Genomic DNA, 20,109 nt, shown 5'->3' on the forward strand with positions numbered 1-20,109 from the left:
ATGTTTGGTTTGATCCCGTTCCAGATTTTGCAAGTGATTAAAATGCTGCTAATAAAGATATTTTAACTAGGATTTACATGTTGACTTGCCTTTTCCAGCTACAAAATACCTTCCTACCGCTCCTTTCTCTCGTCCGCACCGGCGGGGCCGCCTGGCTTTCCGGCTCGGGGGCGACCCAGCAGTGCCCGTCCCGTCAGCCCCGCTTCGCCCAGCCGCCGCCGGCCTCCCCCGGGAGCAGCGGGGAGGTGTGGGGAGCTCTTGGATTCTGGAAGGAATCCCGGTGTCCTTGCAGCGCACGATAGAGAGATTATCTTACACACATTCCCTTGTATGTTCCCTTGGTTTACCACATACTTGAATGATTTCTATTGGAATATTATAATTGCATTCATATGGCCTAATAGCAATGGCAGTTAGGAAAATTTCCACATACAGCCCGTGCCGGGGCTGAGGGCTGCCATGCAGTCCGTATCCTCAGCTACACCCACGCGGCGTGCCGCAGGGGAGAAGCCCCCTCGCCGGAATTAAAGAACAAGGAGAGTTTCCTGCCATGTTTCTTCAATCTCTTGGCTTGGAAGCCGGCAGGTTTGCAGAACTGGGGATGGAGGCGTGAGTAATTCCCACCTTGCCACCCGTAAAACTGGAGCGGGCACTCACAGAGGCCAGAGAGCGGGATGGATGCCGGCCTCGGTGGGATGTGGGAAGCTCGGGGACCAGGCACGTCCTGCGGTGCATGTTTGGGAAGGGCTCGAAGACGCCGTGGCCTTGCCTGGGCCTTTTGGCAGGAGGGAGCGAAGCAGCAGAGGGTGCTCTCGCCGCGGCAGCCGGGAGCTGGGGGAGAGGGTGTTGTGCGAAGCCAACGCTCCTCGCACCGAGCTGAGCCGCGCGCCCTTCCCGCTGCTTGCTGCTCGCCCCTCCCTCTGCAAATGCAAACTCTCCCTTCTGTACTGAAAAAAAAAAAAAAGAAAAAAAAAGATGACTTTGGGCTGGTGCCAGCGTGCAGAGATGTTATTGTGGATTGGCATCTGGCCGTGACACTGGAGCAAACCAGTTACCTTGGAGGAGGCTGTGTAGGAGTGCAGAAAGTGCACAATGTGACTCAGTCCTTTTAAATTACCGATACAGAAGAAAGCGAAGCTCATGGTGGCTTTTGTTCAGCTCTTCATTCAGTCTGGTAACTGCAGGGTCATTCCTTTGCCTTGGCTTGAATGACCCTGAATATATATCCACTGCTGGAGAAATAAGAGGTGTGCTTACGTTTGATGAGGGCAAGGGAAAATCAAGGAAAATTTAAGATGAGGTAAAATTCCGTGGAAATAAAGGTCTAAAATACTGTTTAATGAGCACAATGTTGATTTAACATTTCCTGAAAATTCCCTCTGAAGGGTACATGATTTGACAGACAAAACATAGGACTGAGATTTGTGTTCTGTGGCAAATTATCTGCTCTTTTTATATCTCCTCACATCCTCTTCCTACATTTCATTTTTTCTATCACACCTATTGAGATTGTAAACCCTTTAAATCTGCTCTGCATATACACACAGTCTGGCTTGATGGAGACCTGACTTGAATTACGTCTTGAACAGCTTATACAGTACTAATTACATTAATAATAATTGACTTCAGTGGGCTTTGGATCAACCTCTGAAGGAATACATTTGCATCTCATTACTTACCCTGATGGAGTTCTGCACGTGCTCTTTCTGCAGACGCCGGGGAGCCTGGCCGGGGGCCCGGCGGGACTGCATGAGGATCCGTCTGTCCAGCCACGACGAGCCCTCCAGCCGGGGAGCGGGGAGTGGTGCGGTTCCAGTAGCTCCGTAGAGCTGGAGTGAGGAGAGCCCAGTTTCCAGTGGATTTGTGCCATGACGCTGATTGATTTTGCTGTCTAGAAGGTAGAGTTCCCGGTGAAGCTTTCACTGCTGCTGTGAAATGTGTGAGGGATCTGTCCACCAAGGAGTCTAGGCAGGTTAAACTGATTATTTTTCCCTCTCTCACAGTAGAGGCTTCATCCCTTGAATTCTCTGAATCAGAGTTAAAAATATTTACTAGCTCAAACAGATGTTTTCGGTTTACTGTAGCAGTGTTGGGTAAGCTGCTGTTGGCCTGTGTTGTTCAAGAGGTTAGTTAATCCCAGTGTTCTACCCTTCCTCAAAAGCAGTGACTCAGTTGACCCAGGTAAGGGATTAGTTGATTCAATGAGTATTTTGTCAATAGAGAATTTTAGCTGGGTCAGGTACTTACGCTGGCATTTCTCCTGGCTCAGTGAAATACCTCAGTATCTGTATCGTCTTGCGGTATTGTGTAAACGCCTTCTGTAATCAGTGGAGAAAAAATATGTGTTTCGAGAGAGCTTCAGTCTTAAGGGACATATACTCTTTGGGAATCAACACACTGTAGAGCATATACAGAATAGATAGTCTTGCAGTCAGTAATCTCACCTGTAAGTATCATAAAAAGGCTGGGGGTCTTTTGTGTTTGGTTCACAGTCTGCGTGCAAACACTGCTCTTTGATATCCATGTTGGTCTACAGGGAGAATGTGCTGGAAAAGAACCTTTGATTTCAACATTGAGAAGGAAAATATGTACGTCTCTAGCTCCCAGGACAGAGCGAAAGTGGGAAAACTGGGGGATGTTAGGAGCAAGAGACACAAATAAGAGAAGGAAGAAAGGAATATGAAGGCAGAAATATTTGACTGTTTGTCATTTTTCTTGCCCTCAGTTACACTTAGGAGCTGCGTCAAAATCAAAGGGATGACCTGGGAGTACATAAAAGTGATGTTTAGCTCATAGCAGAAGGTAATAATGAATGTCAGTGGTCTTGGGAAGCCCCTGGGGAATGTTAGGCTGCTGGGCTGTAAGTGTGAAGACCAGATACACAAATACGGAGAAAACAGCAGTAAGAAATAGTTAGCCAGTAGCAAGAGAGCAAATGAGAGCTAAATAAACCAAATGAGAGGATTTTTTTTTCCTTCTAATGAGTCATGTTTAAGAGAGCTTTATTTCCTTTCAATGTTCAAGATGCACATTTTTACAAGACTCAATTTTTCATTCAAATGAAGACACAGTATCAGCTAGGGTCTATTCTGGAAACATGGATCAAAACCATGGTGACAGACCTTCTCCCAGCTTTTCTGCATCCTTTCTGACGGGATTGTCTAGTTGGGGCTTCACGGACCCAGGGGAGTGTAAAATTTGTGCACAGTGGTGCCTATTGTATGTTTAATGTAATGATATACCTAACTATATTAAATATTTGAGCATTCTTTAGGTATTAGTAATTAAAAGAAGGGTGCCCAAGCCTGTGAAATTTATCCTAGCACTGGCAGTGCTGGTGTCTGGAACCGGGATGTCAGGCATGCAGATTATCCCTATTGGGTTAGTTAAAAAGCATTAAAGTTGCTTGGTCTGCCCATCACCTCTTACTTAAATCCAGATTTTCGAATTAGCATTATTCTAATAAAATACACTGAGATCCTGCCTGTTCCATATCCAGTTGGGAATATATTAAGTCTGTATTTCATTAGCTAATAACATACTGACCTTATCATATGACAGTTGCTGGGTAATAATGCTTTGCATCTCCTATCTCTAGTACCGTCTCTTCAGGATCTTGATGTACTTTCAGATAGTGAATTTAATCTCGCTGCCCCTTTTTGTGCTAAATTTGTATTATCATCCTTGTTACATATGTGAAAGAACTGTAAATTAGTGAACTTTCCTATAACCCACCAAATTTGTTGCAAAACATGTTACAAAATGCAGGTTTTAATAGCACTTGTGACAAACTTTGCTACCATGGTATAAGATTCCAGCTGGAACACAGACAGTAATGAATTAGCAACGTTAAAAATGGTTTAAATGGCAGCAGTGGTGATTACAACCAAAAGAAGTAAACTGTCATATATGAAAAACGCTAATACCATAGCAAATCTGTAGTAGTGCAGGATTAGTGCCTCAAGCTTGATGCATTTGGATGCAGGGAATGAACGAGGTTGCATTTCTAGTACTGCTGGGTTCCAGTTTCGAGGGCTTCCTCCTCTACCCTTGTTCGGTTCACAAAGACAGAAGTCTTGTTGTCCAGACAGTGACTCTTGTACATTTCTTTAGGACTTTGTGGAAAAGTCTCGCCTGAGCTAGGCAAGGAATTGTTTCCTTTCCCAGGAACATTTGCAGGGTTTTCACTGAAGACACTCACTGAAACCTAAATCTACTGAAAACTAGATCTAAAAGCTGTTCATTAAGCAAACGTTATTCAGAGCAGTAAAAATACTTCATGAACATTTATAAACTTGTGCAACATATTTACTGATGTTATTAAGCAAAAATAACGTTAATGGGCTTTTACACTTGAAATGGTTGCAAGAATGCAAAGTGATTCAACCACATAAAGGTTTTTAAAAGTAGAAACCTTTGTCCCATCCAGCCTTTTCCAGATGGAAGTCTTAGTTTCAGTTCTGGGGTTTCCAGGTTAAAAAAAATTTACTAGAGAAATCCCAGACAGCTGTAACTAATGCGCCAGCTACTACCTTGGACAAGCCAGGGATTGCATGGCTGCATCTTGCATGAAAGAGCCCAGACTCTCAAGTTGGCATCGTTATAAACCCAATCTTAGCAGAGTGTTCCAGGGTGAGACCTGTAACACACGCTGGTTGTTTGGGTTGTATTATCATGATCTAAATAATTATTTGTCCTCGCTGATAGGTAGTTCTTACAGGGATGGAGTTTCAGCTTCCAGACAACAGTCCCGGCGCTAAGTGTCACAGGATGTGGAAACCTCTGACTTAAGGCTACTGTATTACCTGCTGATGACTGCTGAACACACGCAGTCCTCCTGCCGCTGTTGAATATATTTGCAGTTTGCTCCTCATCCCAAACTGCTTATGGGCCAAGAAGATGCTGATTATACGCCGGCTCCTGCTTCGGCTGCAGTTCATGACCTCTTGTTTTCTAACTTCAGAAACTATGGCATGGTGACAGCAAAACATAAGAAGTGTACGTTGCAAGCCAATCTCTTCCTGCACTCGCGTTGCAAGCCTGTTTCAGCTAAGCGTGTTGCCAGTAGAGTGCCTGTAATCTATGGTGTATGTCTGGGGTTTGATTAGAAAATGTAACTCTATAGCCTCTGTGTGCTGATAGGAATTCTCCTGCCTGTGTGGTATGATGCGAGACCACAGCCAGTATTTTATGATGTAGCTCTCAGACAGCACGCTAGTAAGTGAGTCATTTCCTACCGTCCTTCAGAATTATGCTCTGTGCATTATGGGAAACCCCTTACATATGGCCACTACGATATCAGGACACGGTTCAACTTTAAGTGCAGAAAGACTATAATCCCCTCCCCTAGTAGCTGCGGAAGGCAGTGTTTTCACAGTGTGTGTTATCTCCCTTACACGAATAGACTTTATGGCTGCATCCACCTCATCTCTGGGCATGCCTTTGAGGCCAAATTTGTCAATTGCTTGCACTGTCTTGCTGCAGGAGTGCCCTGGAGAGCATCTCGATAGCACTCCATCTGTTACATCCTCAGGGGAAATCCGAGAGCATCCTGCCCTTAGCGTGACCTCCGGACACCTCTGCGTGTGATGTGCGAGACCCGCTCTTGGGGGCACTCCAGGCAAGGAGATCAGCACCTGGCCCAAGTGGCCAACCAGCAGCTCCCCAGCCTCGGAGGCTGCCTTGGAGGCTGCCTCCAGAGCAGAGAGCTCTCATCCAGGGGTGCCCTTCCCAAATGTTCCCAGCAAAGCGCTGCAGTATGGCTCCTGCATGCTTTTGAGAGCTGCCGGAATAGCTCTGAGAAAATTATACCTGTCTTCATCCAGAGGAGGTGTAGACAGTCGTGGTGCCATCATCATAAGACGGCTGCAGAGTTGAGTGCAGGGATAGGTATGGGAGTGGAAACAAAGCTGCGTGATGGGGAAGAAGGCTGAGGATGAACCTGTTTTACTTTAGGACAAAACTACTTGCATCTAGCATAGGCTAGGAAGCCAAGAAGCAACAAGGAAGCCACCTATAGCCTGCTGTGATGCAGGAGCGTGTTCTTACGGCAGAGTGGGGATGTGCATCTCATCACCTGCTGGGAGGAAAACACAGAGGTCTTCAGCCCCAGGAGCACTCTTGGCTTAGGGGACTCGCTGACACCCGGCTTTTCTGGGCCCCTGTTCCCCAGCTGTCCTCCAGCCAGGCCGTTGGGTGTCTTCCACCGAGGAGCAAGCCGCTAAACGCCTATTTGTGCTTGCCGCTCACCCTGCCACAGGCCCGTAGGTTGTAAATGATCCTGCAAATGATTCCTCTAGCGGGGTGGCCTCGTGTCACCAACAGAGAGAATGCTAGTGAAGCCATTTGGGGGTTGGTGAGCCTCAAGGTGTGTGAGGGTTATTATGTGTGTGGAGCATGGCATGGGATGGATGTGGAACAAGCACGAGCTCAGCTGAGCAGTGATGCCTGTGCGGTGGGAGCATCCCCAGGAGCATCCCCAAGAGCATCACGGATCTCAGGGAGCGGAGACAGCACTGGGCTGCTGCCACCACGGTGTGGTTGTGCCAGAGGAGCAGGCGGGGCTGCTCGGTTGTGGCTCCCTTGCTGCAGTAGTGCTGAGCCTGGGACCACTCGAGCAGGTCCCAGATTATTCAGCGTGATTTACCCTCTCCAGCAATCTGTGCTAGAGTTCATTGGTCATCAGGGCAACGTGTGACTTTAAGGTACAGAACAATGCAAAATTTGTTCTTACTGTGTAAGTCGATTTCCATGTACAAAACCTTCGCTACTAGTGTGACAATATATAAGCCTGTAGCTAGTGGAAATCATATGCTGTTACGAGACTATGATAGATTTATGCCATGGGAACAATGGAAGTCTGTTGTTCCGATGATATGATATATGCTCAAAGTTCTTGAACTATATATTTAAATAGAAAATGTTTCAAAGCTCTGATATATGCAATAGAAGACTCATATTATGCGACGTATAGATTTGTACTCTCAATAGTCTGATATGATTGCACCTCTACATCATCTACTGCTGTCTGTCAGTGCCTACTGCAGTACACGGGGCTTGTAACTAACCCAGCATGGGAGGGAGAACATCTAGTAGGGGAGCAGGGGAGCAGGGGAATTTCTGTCAATTGACTGGAATGCAGCGTGAGGCTACACGTGCTGAAGTGAGGGGACAGATTTGTAAAAGGCCTCTAACCGAGTCTGAATTATGACAGATTTTTACATTCCAGCTCCCATACATAGATAGCCATATTTGGGCGTGCAACACTTCGGGGGGTTATTTTACGCAGTTTTCATATTAGATCCAACCTCCTCCGTGTGTCCTGCAAAACACCATAACTCTATACCCTAAATAACAAGCTTACTTAAACTTAAAGTCTTGCTCCCAAATCCCACTCCAACTGCTGTCCCACTAAAGTGGATCAGGAAGTGAGGACTGCAAAAAATGCTGGATCTCACTTTGTGGTTGTTACTGGAAGGTAACAAAAGTTGGTCCCTGCAGGGGAGGTCACGAAACTTGGTCCCTGCAGGGCTGGAGCGGGTCATGGGCTAGCCAGCCCCGGCTCAGCAATGGGAAGAGCTCCGATTGCTCCCATAGGTGCAAGGATCTTGGGGCTGGCATCTGGTCCCAGCTCATCTCAGCCTGTGGGCGAGAGCATGGAGGTGAGGCTGCTGACGACTGAGAGAGTTTACAGAGCACAGGGTTTTCTGTCCCATCCAAAACGAGTGTTGTGGAGGATCTTGAAATGTGGATTTATGCATCCCGGTGCAGGAGGAGGTTGTGCACCTACCCATGGTGTGCAGGCACAAACAGGCACACATCCAAGCTGCTCCCCAGAGGCTGGGAAGCTCTACGGAAAAAAATGCAAAAAGAGTAAGGATAAACTGCCTGAGAATTTGGGGGTTATCTCTGTAATGGGGGCGATTCTGATGTGGGCAAAAAGTTCTGCAGTTCTAGACCCACCTCCTAATATTCTCATGTATCAAATAAAAGTATTTCAAAACGATGGTGAGATACTGTCATTTTGTTTAATCACTGCCAAACGCATTACAATGTTTTCTAACCCCACTTTAGCTCAGGAAATCTCCATGGTCTAAACTTTGTTTGTTTTCTAAACACTACAGTTTTTGTGTGTTTCATTTGCTTTATGGCTTGCTGTCTGAATTTGCAAACTTCCAAGCTACCGCTTAGGTGCAATTAGTCGAATGGCATTTTTTCTGTTCTGGGTCTGTACTAGAATAGCTTTTATAATCTATTTTCCACTACGTATTTGCTGCCCTTAAGACATGGTTATATGTGCTTATTCGTCTTGTTGCTTATACTCCTTATATGTTGGATAAACTGAAAAAACCTCTGCATCAGGGTATTTGATTCCGATATTTGATTCACGTGTCAGACGTCAGCCATTCGTTAGCTCAGTTTGCCTACCCGTAAAAGCAGAATCCTAGCTATGAACTACCCCAGAATTAGCAAACTGATGGGCGTAAAGCATGTCAGGATCCATGGGGAGAAGCTGCTCTATTATTTTTTTATGGAAGAGTACTTGGGAGACTTGATAATCTCCCAAATCAACACAAAATTCTTGGAAGTGCTTTTCCTATGGCAGCTTGGGGTAGAACCAGTTTCCTTCTACTGATCAGTCTTAATGAGAGGAGAGATGGGGACTCCAGATAGTTGAAAAGCTGATCTATTGCCATGAAGTCATGCTCCAGCTGGGACATATTTCACGGAGGATTGTACATGTCACTTCCTTCACGTTTCCAGGGTTCCCGTAATTACGCGTGAGGTTAGTAATGAGCACGTTGAAGCAGCACTGAGCTGCGTTAGGGGCACTCGGGCAGCCGCGCTCGTACCTCCGGTCCAACGCTGACCGCGGCTGCGGGGCTGTGGCTGTCGCAGGGCTCACTGCAACGGGGCCACAAGGTGTGGTTTATTCATCTCTTGCTTCTGTGGCAGAGCAAGCTAGCTGAAAAGCTGGCCTGTTGGGAACCCCTTTCGGTGATACAAGCAATCTGCTTGCTCGTAAGCGTGTCGACGCAGCCTGCTAAGATAGCTGCATGTCAGGGGGACTTCATTTTTTTAATATCCCTGCTCTGCGCAGGGTAGGACAGTGTCCCGAGCTGCCTGGTCCTGTGGCGCAGGTGTGTGGCCTTCCACCGGCCTGCAGGTAGAGAGTTCGGTGCCTCCTGCAGCTCCTGTGAAAAGCTCGTGAAGTCCTGATGGTGTTCGGTGCACAAGAGGAGCCTGCAGCCACAGGATTTTGCATGGCAAGGAAACAGCTTTGCCTTGTCACTGGGCTGGGGTTTGCAGAGGTGGGACAGGACCTGAGGGTTCTGCGTGAGCTCTTCAGGAAACATCTCAGGCCAGGCGAAGGGCTGGAGTTTGCTTACTGACCAGCGGAAGGTTGTTAAATAATGAAACAAAGCAGCACCATAAAGTTATTCTGAGATTTTGCAGACCCTGGGATTTCCTTTTAAATACCTTTTAAAATGTGGTGTTTGTAGAAGCCGCTTGAACTTCCCGCTAAGATGTTTCCCAAAGCAGTTCTGTGGCACTTCTGATTCCAAGGACCGATGCTGCTCTTACAGGGGGTTTGGAGCTGTCTGGATCTGCTAGCGCCGGACTTCCTTGCTCAGGCGAGAATCGAGAAGGAATCGAGCGCGTGGTGAGTGCCTGGAGCTGGTTCAGGAGCATGGAGCTCGGGCGATCGCTCCGGTCTGCGGGTAGGTCTCGCTGAGCAAAGCCAGCAGACAGGCACATATGTGATGAGTTGTGTTTTCATCAGTGAAATAATATGTGCTATATCTAATGAGCTCGGGTACAATCTGACTGGGACAGCTGCCAGCACGGATTGCCTATTTCATTGCATGACACTGTCTAATTTCATTTTATTTATTACCCCGTGTAGCACCTATAACAACAATGTCTGGGCGATGACAGAACAATCATTCTAACAAAATACACCGTATAGTTTTTACGGCCTTTGAGACTTGTACTGGCAACTTCATGAGACACAATATTGAACGAGGTAGACCACTGCTCTGATCCAGTCTGGCGGTTTCGCTGCTCCTTGATGCATGAGCTGTTGGGATGGGGCAGAGCTCAGCTCTGTCCATCTCCATCCCATTAGCCTTGGCCTCACTTGGTGTCTGCCCGGGGCACCAGGTGGTCTCTGAGGCAGAGGATTCCCTTAGCTTGTTGACCTGAAAGCAGTTCAAAGGCCAGACAGGTTTTCCCTCCCCTACAAGCTGTGTTGCAAAAGTCCAGGGGGGGAACACAGGAACTGTCTGGAGCAGTTTTCCTTTATACGCTATAATTATTATATTGTTTGCTGCTTTCTGCTGAGCTATTTTTATAAAACACAGTGCCTACAGAGCTTCTGTCCCATCCTGCTCTCTCCTGATAGCCTTTTCTGACCCAATGTGACGCGGTTATTGTCTCTGTGAGCCCATAGCTCTCCTGCGCTGCTGGGGCCGCGCTTTGCTTCCCCTCCCAAAGACACGGTGCAGCGTGAAAGATGCCACATGGCTGTGATGTGCTTACACCAGACGGGTTTAAGGTGAGCCCTGTGTGCACTCTGATCCCCCCCGATCCCGTGAATACCTGCTACCTATAAGCTCGGACCCTCCTATCGTTGTCCTTGGGGGTTTTTGGGCCTCAGTTTCACTCAAGATGCATTCCAGGTGTCTCAGCCTCCTCGAGGTCATACAGGGGAGCAGTGTCACTAAGCGAAGTCCTGCTGGTGCACAGACTGAAGGCACAGCAGAAGCACGCAGCCTTTGCTTTGCTCATTCAGTTGAATGTTACAGTGGTGGTATTTGCTTTTCTGCTACGCCTCTGGTAACTGCAGACATGAGCTTTCCCTTCAGAACATCATTTTTTAGCAAAATTCACCTGAGATCCATTCTGAAGTTTGGTTTTGGTCCATCACATGTGACAAGCCTCAAAAATTAAAAATTAAGGCCATAAATTTTTCAGAACCAAGAATATAATTCTTAGCTTATACCTACTTTCAGTACTTTTTCCCCCCTTTCTGAAAAGCCTGCTTGGAACTACAGCATTGGGATCACGCAGAGAAATTTTAGACTAGAAAAATCCAGTCTGGCTTCCTCAAACGGTTCTTCCACAACTGTGCAAAACTGGGAGCAGAGCAGGGACCTTTTAGATGATCCTATTGCTACCATCACCTGAAATAGCTTACCGTAGGGTTGTGAACCGAGGATCTCCCTGACAGCTCCCATCAGGGCACCTGGAAGGCACTTTTCTTCCTCAGTAGTTTTACAAATTTTCATTTAAATTGTTTTAGAAGCCGATGTGTAAAAACCTAGCAAAGGCAGTACCTTTGTGAAATAAGGAGTACAGAAGGTGACAGGGTGAAATAGGAATTATACCTGGACCGACTGACCTTGTTGCCGTACATTAAGCACCACTGAAATGCCTGTGCTCTTTACAATTACTGCTTTCCCAAGCCTGTGCGAATCAGCAGTGTGCTGCTGTCCTACTTTACCGAAATGAAAGCTAGAGGTGTACAGCAGCTCATCTTTCTCTTGGGAACACAAAAAAGGGATGAGATTCCCCAAAACACCAGGCAGCCTTCTGTCCCTCCTGTTCGCAGACCCACATGCAATTGGGTCTGACCAGTCCCCCTGACTTGCGCTGAAGCAGGAGAAATTTGAGCTGTGCTATGTTGAAAACCTGTCCAAGTCAAGCATTTTAAAGATATTTAGGCCTTGCTCCACTATTGTAAGACTTAAGTGAGACAGGTGATAGTGTTTAAATTCCTGTGAAACCGGTGGCAAGGAGACACTGTGGCATGCTCTAAAATAGCCCGGTTCTGCATCTTCAGTGCCTTCAAGTTCTGTAAAAATCAGGCTGGAGGTTATTTGCCTAGTCAGACAGGATGTCTAGACCCAGACTTGTGTTTTTATTGCAGGACTATTGTGTTTCCCCGTAGATGGCCACAAAACAAAATAATGAGAAGAAAAAAAAAAAAAGAGATGATTGTTCTTAGGAATTCCTTAAAAAGTATGAATATGGCAGTGCTTTTCTGCAAGGCTGGAGTGTGAGCTATTCTGCTGGGCTTCCACGAGATAAGCTGCTCTGTCTAACAACCTGTCTTGGGTTTTGGTTTCTCACCAAAAGCCTAGGTTTTCTGTTGGAAAAGATAATATCCTAAACATATGTCCAATGATTGATTCCTCTGTATGCATATTCAGTGCATGTAATGCTCTCTTAAGGGAACAAATACTGCTGTAGTTGAGTCAGCAGGACTGGAACACTAATTTAATTAGTGTTTTTTAGTCAATATTTACTAGCAATGACAAAACAACTTTTTGCTCTATGGGGAATTTAACATTGTATTTCCTAATGTAATAGCTCATGGGCAGAATGTTTAGTTAACCCATTAGAAGTCCTTCTAATGTGTCACTAATAAAACGGAAATTCAGTTTTCCTTCCAGTATCATTTTTTTTTAAATTGGATCTACTATTATAATTTTCTCTAGAAATTTTCCAAGGAATTATTTTTATTCGTCAGTGAACGATTCTTCAATCATTATCATTGATTTTTAAATCATTAAGGTGATTTAAATCATCTGATCTGGCCACTTCAGTAATGCGATAGAGCATCGCTCACACGGCCAGACAAATTCCAGTTAGAGCAGGGACTCCCTGCAGAGCTGTAGCATCCGTGTTTTTCGAACCCAGAGATGATGTGAACACCCATCCTCTGCTCCTGAATGTGCTGGCCACCTCTGGCCACCTGCTGGCCACCTCTGGTGCCTCTGGACCTGGCTGGTAATTCCACCTACTAGGAAAGTACATTTTTCAAGCCTGAGAGTGATCCTGGTAGCTGACGGACATATGTTGCCTGTGCTCAGGAATAGGACAGGCATCCAAAGCTCCCTTTAGTTTTTTGGAGACATGCAGATTTTAGGGCTCTTGGTGTATATCTATGGTTCTGCTGTGGCAAAACATCTATAAGGAGGGGGAGCTGGGGGAAGATGTGTTTTATCCGGCGACACTGTCCGGTCTGTGTGCATTCCCCTTGTGTCCTTCAGGCACTCACGTGTGCCCTGCAGGGTCCTGCACGCTGCGATGAAGATCCTGTTGTGTCTTTGTCTTCGTTCTGATAGGAAAGCCATCCTGATGGAGCCACAGACCCTTTGTCCGTGGGAAAATGAAGCAGCTTATCCTTTTTGGTTACATCTGGGAATTAATATTAAATGTGAGAACGTACTTTGTTAGCCAACTGAGTTTTGGATCCCTCAGTCTAATCGTGGAATTTTTACAACTGGTTGTGTTCTGTGAAGCATCTTTGCAATGAGCTGCGTGCAACTTCAGTACAAGAAAACAGAAGTTTTCAGAATAGTCATTAGGATACTGAAATGAGTCTCCATATGAAAAAATGTGGCCCCTGTTAGCGATGATGTTTGTGTATGTGACTTTGCGTGTCATCCGGGTTTGCTGGTGTCTTCTGGATCTCGAGAAACCTCCCTGGAGCGCTGCGTAGAAGTAGGTAATCGGGCAAAACAATGGCAAGGCCACAGAAACAAGCAACTCATGCTCTTGGGGAGCACAAGTCAAGTCATTCTTGTCATCAGACATCCCAGTCACCTGCTGGGATACCTGGGGGAAAAATTAGGGTAGCAAAACACATATTGTTTCTTTTGTTAAAAGTGCCAAGTTTGGTGGAGATGAATTGGCCATCTGTTCCACTCCCAGCAACGCTCTGGCAAGCCGTAAAGCTCATTTTTATACGTTGCCACTTTCCATCAGCGCTAACAAAAGTCAGAGGGAATTGTTTGGGTTTTTCCTAGAACATTCTTCCTTTTGACAACATGCAACCGAGAGCCTTTTCTACAAAGTTTTGTTCTCCCTCTGGCCTCTCGGTGTTTGCACAAGACATTCAGGTACCTTATCTCCAAACGGGAGAGTAATCAGACACCTATTTAGGTTGGAAACTAAAACCCCTCAATGGGCTTCACAACAAAGGGCTCTTGTCCAAGCAAACACTGTTCATCCTGGTATCAGTTCTTTAGCTGATCCAGGCCCTGGGTCTGTGCACACTTCATCTTGTGGGACCGTCCACGTCGCTCTATTACGCTTAGGGTCACGGCCTTCTCTCACTGTTTTCTTTCCATAGCATGGATGGCACAAGACAGTCATTAGTTACAAGCTAATTGACTGCTAGTCTGTGGAGGTGTTCTCCAATACACTTCTAAAGCCGCAGGATCCTCCCATTGTCTGGATGCTTGAACTCTTCTTGCATCTGATAAAGCACATCTTCCCCCGTCACCTGGGGAGGTTTTATTGCTATGGGAATGCAGAGTCCAGGCTGTGTGCAGTGTGTCTTATATAGCCTGTAAGATGTGTTATATATCATGAGATGCATAAATCATCTACATTAAGTAGTGCCTTACTCTGCTGAGCTTGTGCTCATGGTTTTCGAGACAGCCAAAGACACGTAGCTCTGGCACGCAGACCCATCTCGCCGAGGTCCCGCGCTTGCCCTGGCTGCTGGGCAGCGGTGATGAGGCAGAGGGGAGAGAAGTTCCTGTAGTCTCTGCAGAGATGTAGCCTCCTGTCTGGAGAAGTGGCTTTGTATGCATTCAGATTTTCCAAATTCCTGTAAATACTTTTAATAATAATTCTTTTACAGTATTTTTCCCTTCCTGAATGACTGTTACTGAATGCCAGCCAGCCAGCTGAGTTCTCTTGTGTTAGGCTTCTGTACATGCATACTTTGAAATTCCATTTTGCTAAATGAAACTAAACCTTTAAAAGATGTTTCTGAGCTTTTTAAACTTGTTAACGAAGTCTCCCTTTATTTTGATAGTGCTTTGATATTGCAAACAGTGAACAAAATGATTGCTTATTCTTAGGAAAAACATAGTTGCATTTGCATTCCGCTCTGAATATTTTTCTTAGATAAATGTAAGGAAGGGCTTCAGGAATTCTCTCTCTCTCTCCCTCTCTCTCTCTCTCTCTCTTTTTTTTTTTTTTTAACCCTCTACATTAGCAAGCTTGTGTTTTGAGAAAGCAGTTTTTCAGGAGTTTCTGCTTCAGCTCCTCAGCGCAGCCACCCCAGTCCTGCCGTCCCCTGGGGGTGCAATCAGAGAGTGGGCTTGCAGGAGGGCAGCCCTCCTGCCCTTCCCAACGCTGCCTTGCATCAGCTAAAGCTGGTGCAAAGCGTACCTGGCTCCTCGGCTCTCCTGGGCCCTTGCTAACCCTGAGAGCAGCAGCAGAGCGCTGCCGTTTGCTGTCGGAGGACGGTAAAATGAAATAAGCAGCATCAAACAAATGTCCTGTGACAACTGTCAGGCCATTACATTATAGAATAAATAATCCCAACCTATTTAGATACCTAATTGGCTTCTGTATGATTACTAGAGTATGAAATAATACTTCAGTGCTGGAAAGGAGCCAGGGAATATTTATGTACCCCTCCCACTGCTGCATGGATTGCTGCTGGCAGGTAACTAAATCCAATAATTACTACCAGGAAAAAAAGGCATGTCTGCTGTTCTCTCTTCAAATTGATTACAGTTCAACAGAACAAGGGATGTGAAAGAAAGGCTTGGAAGCCAGAGGAATTTGAAGCACTCGGTTTTGGGCATGTAACCCAATCCTGTGAGGTGAGGGAGGTGTGCTGCATGGAGCAAGGGGACCGTGGCACCTGTGGCATGGGATGCACTGCAGGAGCAGCGGAGCTGTGCATGCTTTGGGGCACTTTTAGTGTCAAGAGGGTATTTATCTACCTGAAAACGAGCTGCGTACTGCTGTGGTTTAGCCTTTCCCCTCACATGCTTGTGGCTCCTTGTCTTTCTTGAAGCTATTTACAGTTTGCACCAGTGAAAGAGAGATAATCAAGCCCCTTAAGCTTTGTTTTGCAATCTAGGTTTTGTGTGTGTATAAGAAAAAGGAGACAAACTGTGATTCTTGGTTCGCACCTATTCAGTAGAAAACACTAGCTCTGGGACACTTGAAACCGGCCTGGCAGTACTGAACATACAGAAGTCATGCCGGAGTGTTGCTGGTAATGCACCAAAACTCCCCAGGTTTGTGTTTCATCCTGAAAGTTTCCTAGAGCTGAACACAAGGAGCCGAACCTGGCCAGCTGCTGCAGTGCAAATCTCTGAGCTGAAATCCAGCCCTGGCAGCTAAGTAAAGCCCAACGGGTGGTAGAAAAAATGACTGGTAGGGAAGGAGGACTCCGCTGAAAAGTGTGCTGTGAGTAATACGGACCTGTCTCCTCGGGTTGTTTCCACCTAGGGCTTTGGCTGAGACTCTGGTGAGAGGCAGGAATATGGGGAGGTGCTGGTGCTTCAGTCACTCCCGGCCTTTATGCATCTCCTGGGAGGGAATCTCCCTCTCTTTGGGCATGTGAAGCTGCCGTAGCCAGGAGGGAAGTTGTGCCGGCTCTGCCTCTGGAGGAGGTGGGTTCACACGCAGCACAAGGTGCTGCTCGGGACGGAGACGGGAGCACTGTGGGCACTGCAGGTTGCCACTGCCTCCGCTCTCTCGGCGTTCCTGGATGTACATTTTCAGGACATGGTCAAAATGATCTGTGTGACGGCACTGCAGGCTGCTTTTGTAGGAACGTGCTGGGGAGAGGGGGTCCGGCAGCACTGCTGGCAGCAAAGGGAGGGATGCAGCAGGGGACATCCCCTTAGGGGCTCCCGTGCCTCTCTGCCCCCTGAGCAATCACCCGTCCTCGCCCCGACGGAGGAGCCGCGGCAAGGCTTCACCCCGCCTGTGCTTCCCTCTGCCTTCTGATAACACGGGGAGTGACAGGGTGGAGACAGCTCTTAACTGTGATGGTGGGGCTTGGGGAGTGCAAAAAATTTACTGTCCTGTTTATCACTCTGCAGCGTGGTTGCAGACATACGCACATGTCCATGCTTCACAAGGAAACAAGCCCCACACATTAATTCTCCACCCTGAATCTATCTCAGGCAGACTCCAACTGTGGCTGTAAATTACATACAGACACATGACGCGGATATATTGTCGGGCTAGGATTTTTCCACTCTGTGCATTTAATTTGACTCAATGGTGTCGCCCCAGTTTCTGCAGATTACAGAGTCCACACTCTCAATCATTTCTATTGCTCCCATAAGGAGAGAATTTCGCTTTATTTCTTTCTCGTGTGCTTGCACCTGCTGTGTTCTGTTGTCCTCCTTAACCCTTCGGTAGCATAGGTACGTTCTCCCTTGCAGTGGTGCACGAATGCTGCCTTGCCTTGCTGTGATGCCAAAGGGGTTTGTGGCTCGCATGGGAAGGGCAGGCTCAGGATGAAGAGGTGGGCAGGCAGAGGGGTCCGTAGCCTGATGTACGCTGATGCCCTTCCGGGAATCCAACTCGGCTGTCTAGAAATGTGGTTTCAATTTTTCCTTTGAAATATGCAAGAGAAGTATTGCCAATGCATGCGGAATTCCTCTTTTGTCAAGTACTTGAGTCGTTCTCCTGCAGACAAACAGCTGTAAGGATTCCGCCTTTTGATGATGGCATTTGACACTTAGTTTGCAAACTGGATTCATGTTTCAAAAACGAGGAGCATGGGGGTTGGTCACTGCATCAACTTTTTCATATTGTTTCTGTTGTTTTGACTGTTATGCCATTGAGTTGGAAAATCATCTCAATAGACCAAGTTCGTCTTTTTTTTTTTTTTGATGAACCGTAAAGTTGTGCAAATAACTTAACTTTCTGAGACCTCCTTTGGATGCTCACCCAATCGCTCCAGCAGGAAGAGACTGTTCTTTAATGTGCCTCTTCTTTTTAAAAGGAGTTTTGAGCTTCATGATCTTGGCTGGGTTTGGTGGCCGCTGAAGCTCTAGCTCCCCCTGTTCTGCCTGCTCTGCTGGCAGCATCCTCTCTGCACTGCCTTTGAAGCTTCAGCTGAGCACTGACTGCAGAGGTCATCGTTCGAAATTTGTGACTGTCCTCTCCTGTGCATTTATGGCAAAGGCCTCATGGCATTCTGCAAATTTAATTAATGCTCACAGTCTCAACATAAAGCAAATTGAGGCTCAGAAGGCTTAGTGCAGCTGCTTTTGTTCAAGACTGTAGGAACTGTAACCTAGAACGGAGCTCTGCACTCAGGAGGCTCAGTGCTCACGTTTCTTTCTTTTTACCGATCGGTGACACTTCTTCCCAGCTCTTACGAACATCTGTGGCAGTTGCTTTCCCCTCTGTTTATATTGCTTTTCAATGAAACTAAAGGTTTTCAAAAAGTAGTTTGTTCTTAGGCTTTCAGCTCAGTGTGAATACTTAATGTTTTTGGAAATAGGGAAATGGTTGGAAAAAAAGGGAAATGTTTTTCAGGAATTGTCATGCACCGATGCCCCCCCTGAGTTTTCAGTGTGGTCTTTGGGACTTTACAAAAAGCTGGCCGTGCAGCTCCGGTATTGATTTCAGAGCGTTATTTTCAGCATCCTGTTGCTATAAATCTTGGCTTAATATGTCAGTGTCTCCGACACGTGGTGCAGTGCAGTCCGATCACTGCTGGACGTGTGTGTCAGCCTGTCGTGGTGCCCTGGGACTGAGAGGCACGAGGGACCTGGAGCAGCCGGCCCTGGGCGAGCAGAGCTTTGTAGGCTGAGCCCTTGGGGCTCTTGTGAGATGGGATCCATCTGCGTTCAGGAGGACGAATACCTGCAAAGGGTGGGAAACTGCCTGTTTCTCAGTCGTACAGCGAGGGAGAGAATGGCTGGTAAATAGAGGAAAGGACGTGGAGGTGGTAAATAGAGGAAAGGATCGGGCTGGGGAGAAGGGGAGGTCACGGTCCAGATCCTGGATGTGCAGTAGGCAGAACGAGCACTACCCACACAGGACACTGCTCTGGTGGTGCAGAAATTCAAAATACGATGGGGTTTACACCTTGTGCTTCTGGGGCACTGCTCAGGTGTTCCTGGGATCCAGAACTTCGAGAGCCTGAGGTTTTCCTTTCTGTATTTCCATGCCCCATTAAGATTCACAACTTGTCCCTCTTCTTGCTAGCATTTTTTGGTGGTGAGTGGTTTAATTAGCAATGTGAATGTCCGTGTCGTTAGCTGTAGATCTCCAGCCTGGGCTCACTCTGTTATAGCTGCTGCAGTTCCCAAGTCAGAGCTGCTGTTTTCTGTGCTCTAAATCTGCCAAGGCATCAGTTAAACCAGCTCGTGGCTTTCTGGAAAATAGCTCAGCTACTGTCACAGCTAGAAAAAGTCCTGGGGAAGCATGAAAGCAGGATCTGGGTCCGTACCCTGCATCAGCAGGATGAAGACTGTGTGACAGTGACAGTTCAGGTGTAAACTTGGCTCGTCTCTGCAGATACAGCTCCCCCCGAGTGGAGGTTGCAGTGGTGTAACCAGGAGGAACAGGGGTTTGTTGGGGTGTGTGTAATGCCTCGCTACACACCTCTGCTTAATGTAGCAGCATCTTACCTCAGGCTTCTCCCTGGTATATATTTTGATTAAAATCCCTCAGTCCCAGTCTCATGCAACCTTTCCCGCTGCTGCTGACTTCAGTGTTGTTCCTGTAGCTCATCCCAAACCTAGTCAAATATTTCCAGAGAAGCATTTAATTATAGAGCATTCTTCCCATGTTTTATGACATGAGCTAAGAGCGAATTCCCATCCAAGAACCAAAGAGCCCGCATTTGTTTGGTTATCCACCGTAATGTTTGTTTTCCTTCCCATCAGACAGAAATGGGCTTGTGACAGCACATGGCACTCTAGGGGAGAGGAGGTGTGGGTGAGAGGAGCGTGCTAGCACACCGCCCTTTGGGCGACTCGAAGCAGTGTTAATCATCCCAAGCGCAGCCCTAAGGACCTTCCTGGATCCTCTCTCCGAGGCACAGTTTCCTTCTGGGTATCCAATGTTCCACCAGTGGGGAAGGAAAATGATGTCTGCGAAGGTGCTAATTGCTCATGTTTATCAAAAGTCCAAGAGTCTGCGAAAAGGTGGGGGGGCATTTATGGCTAGGAAACTTCTCTTTGCCCAGCCACTTCTAAGAAGACGGCCAAGGTGATTTATGGCTCTGCTCACCAGCGAGCGCTTCACGCGGGGCTGGATTGTGCTTTTAAGCGGTTGAATGTTTAGTATAGAAAAGATTAGAAGTGACTAGAG

Source organism: Anser cygnoides, chromosome 14 (genome assembly GCF_040182565.1).
Source record: "Anser cygnoides isolate HZ-2024a breed goose chromosome 14, Taihu_goose_T2T_genome, whole genome shotgun sequence".
In the NCBI taxonomy this organism is placed as follows: Eukaryota; Metazoa; Chordata; class Aves; order Anseriformes; family Anatidae; genus Anser; species Anser cygnoides.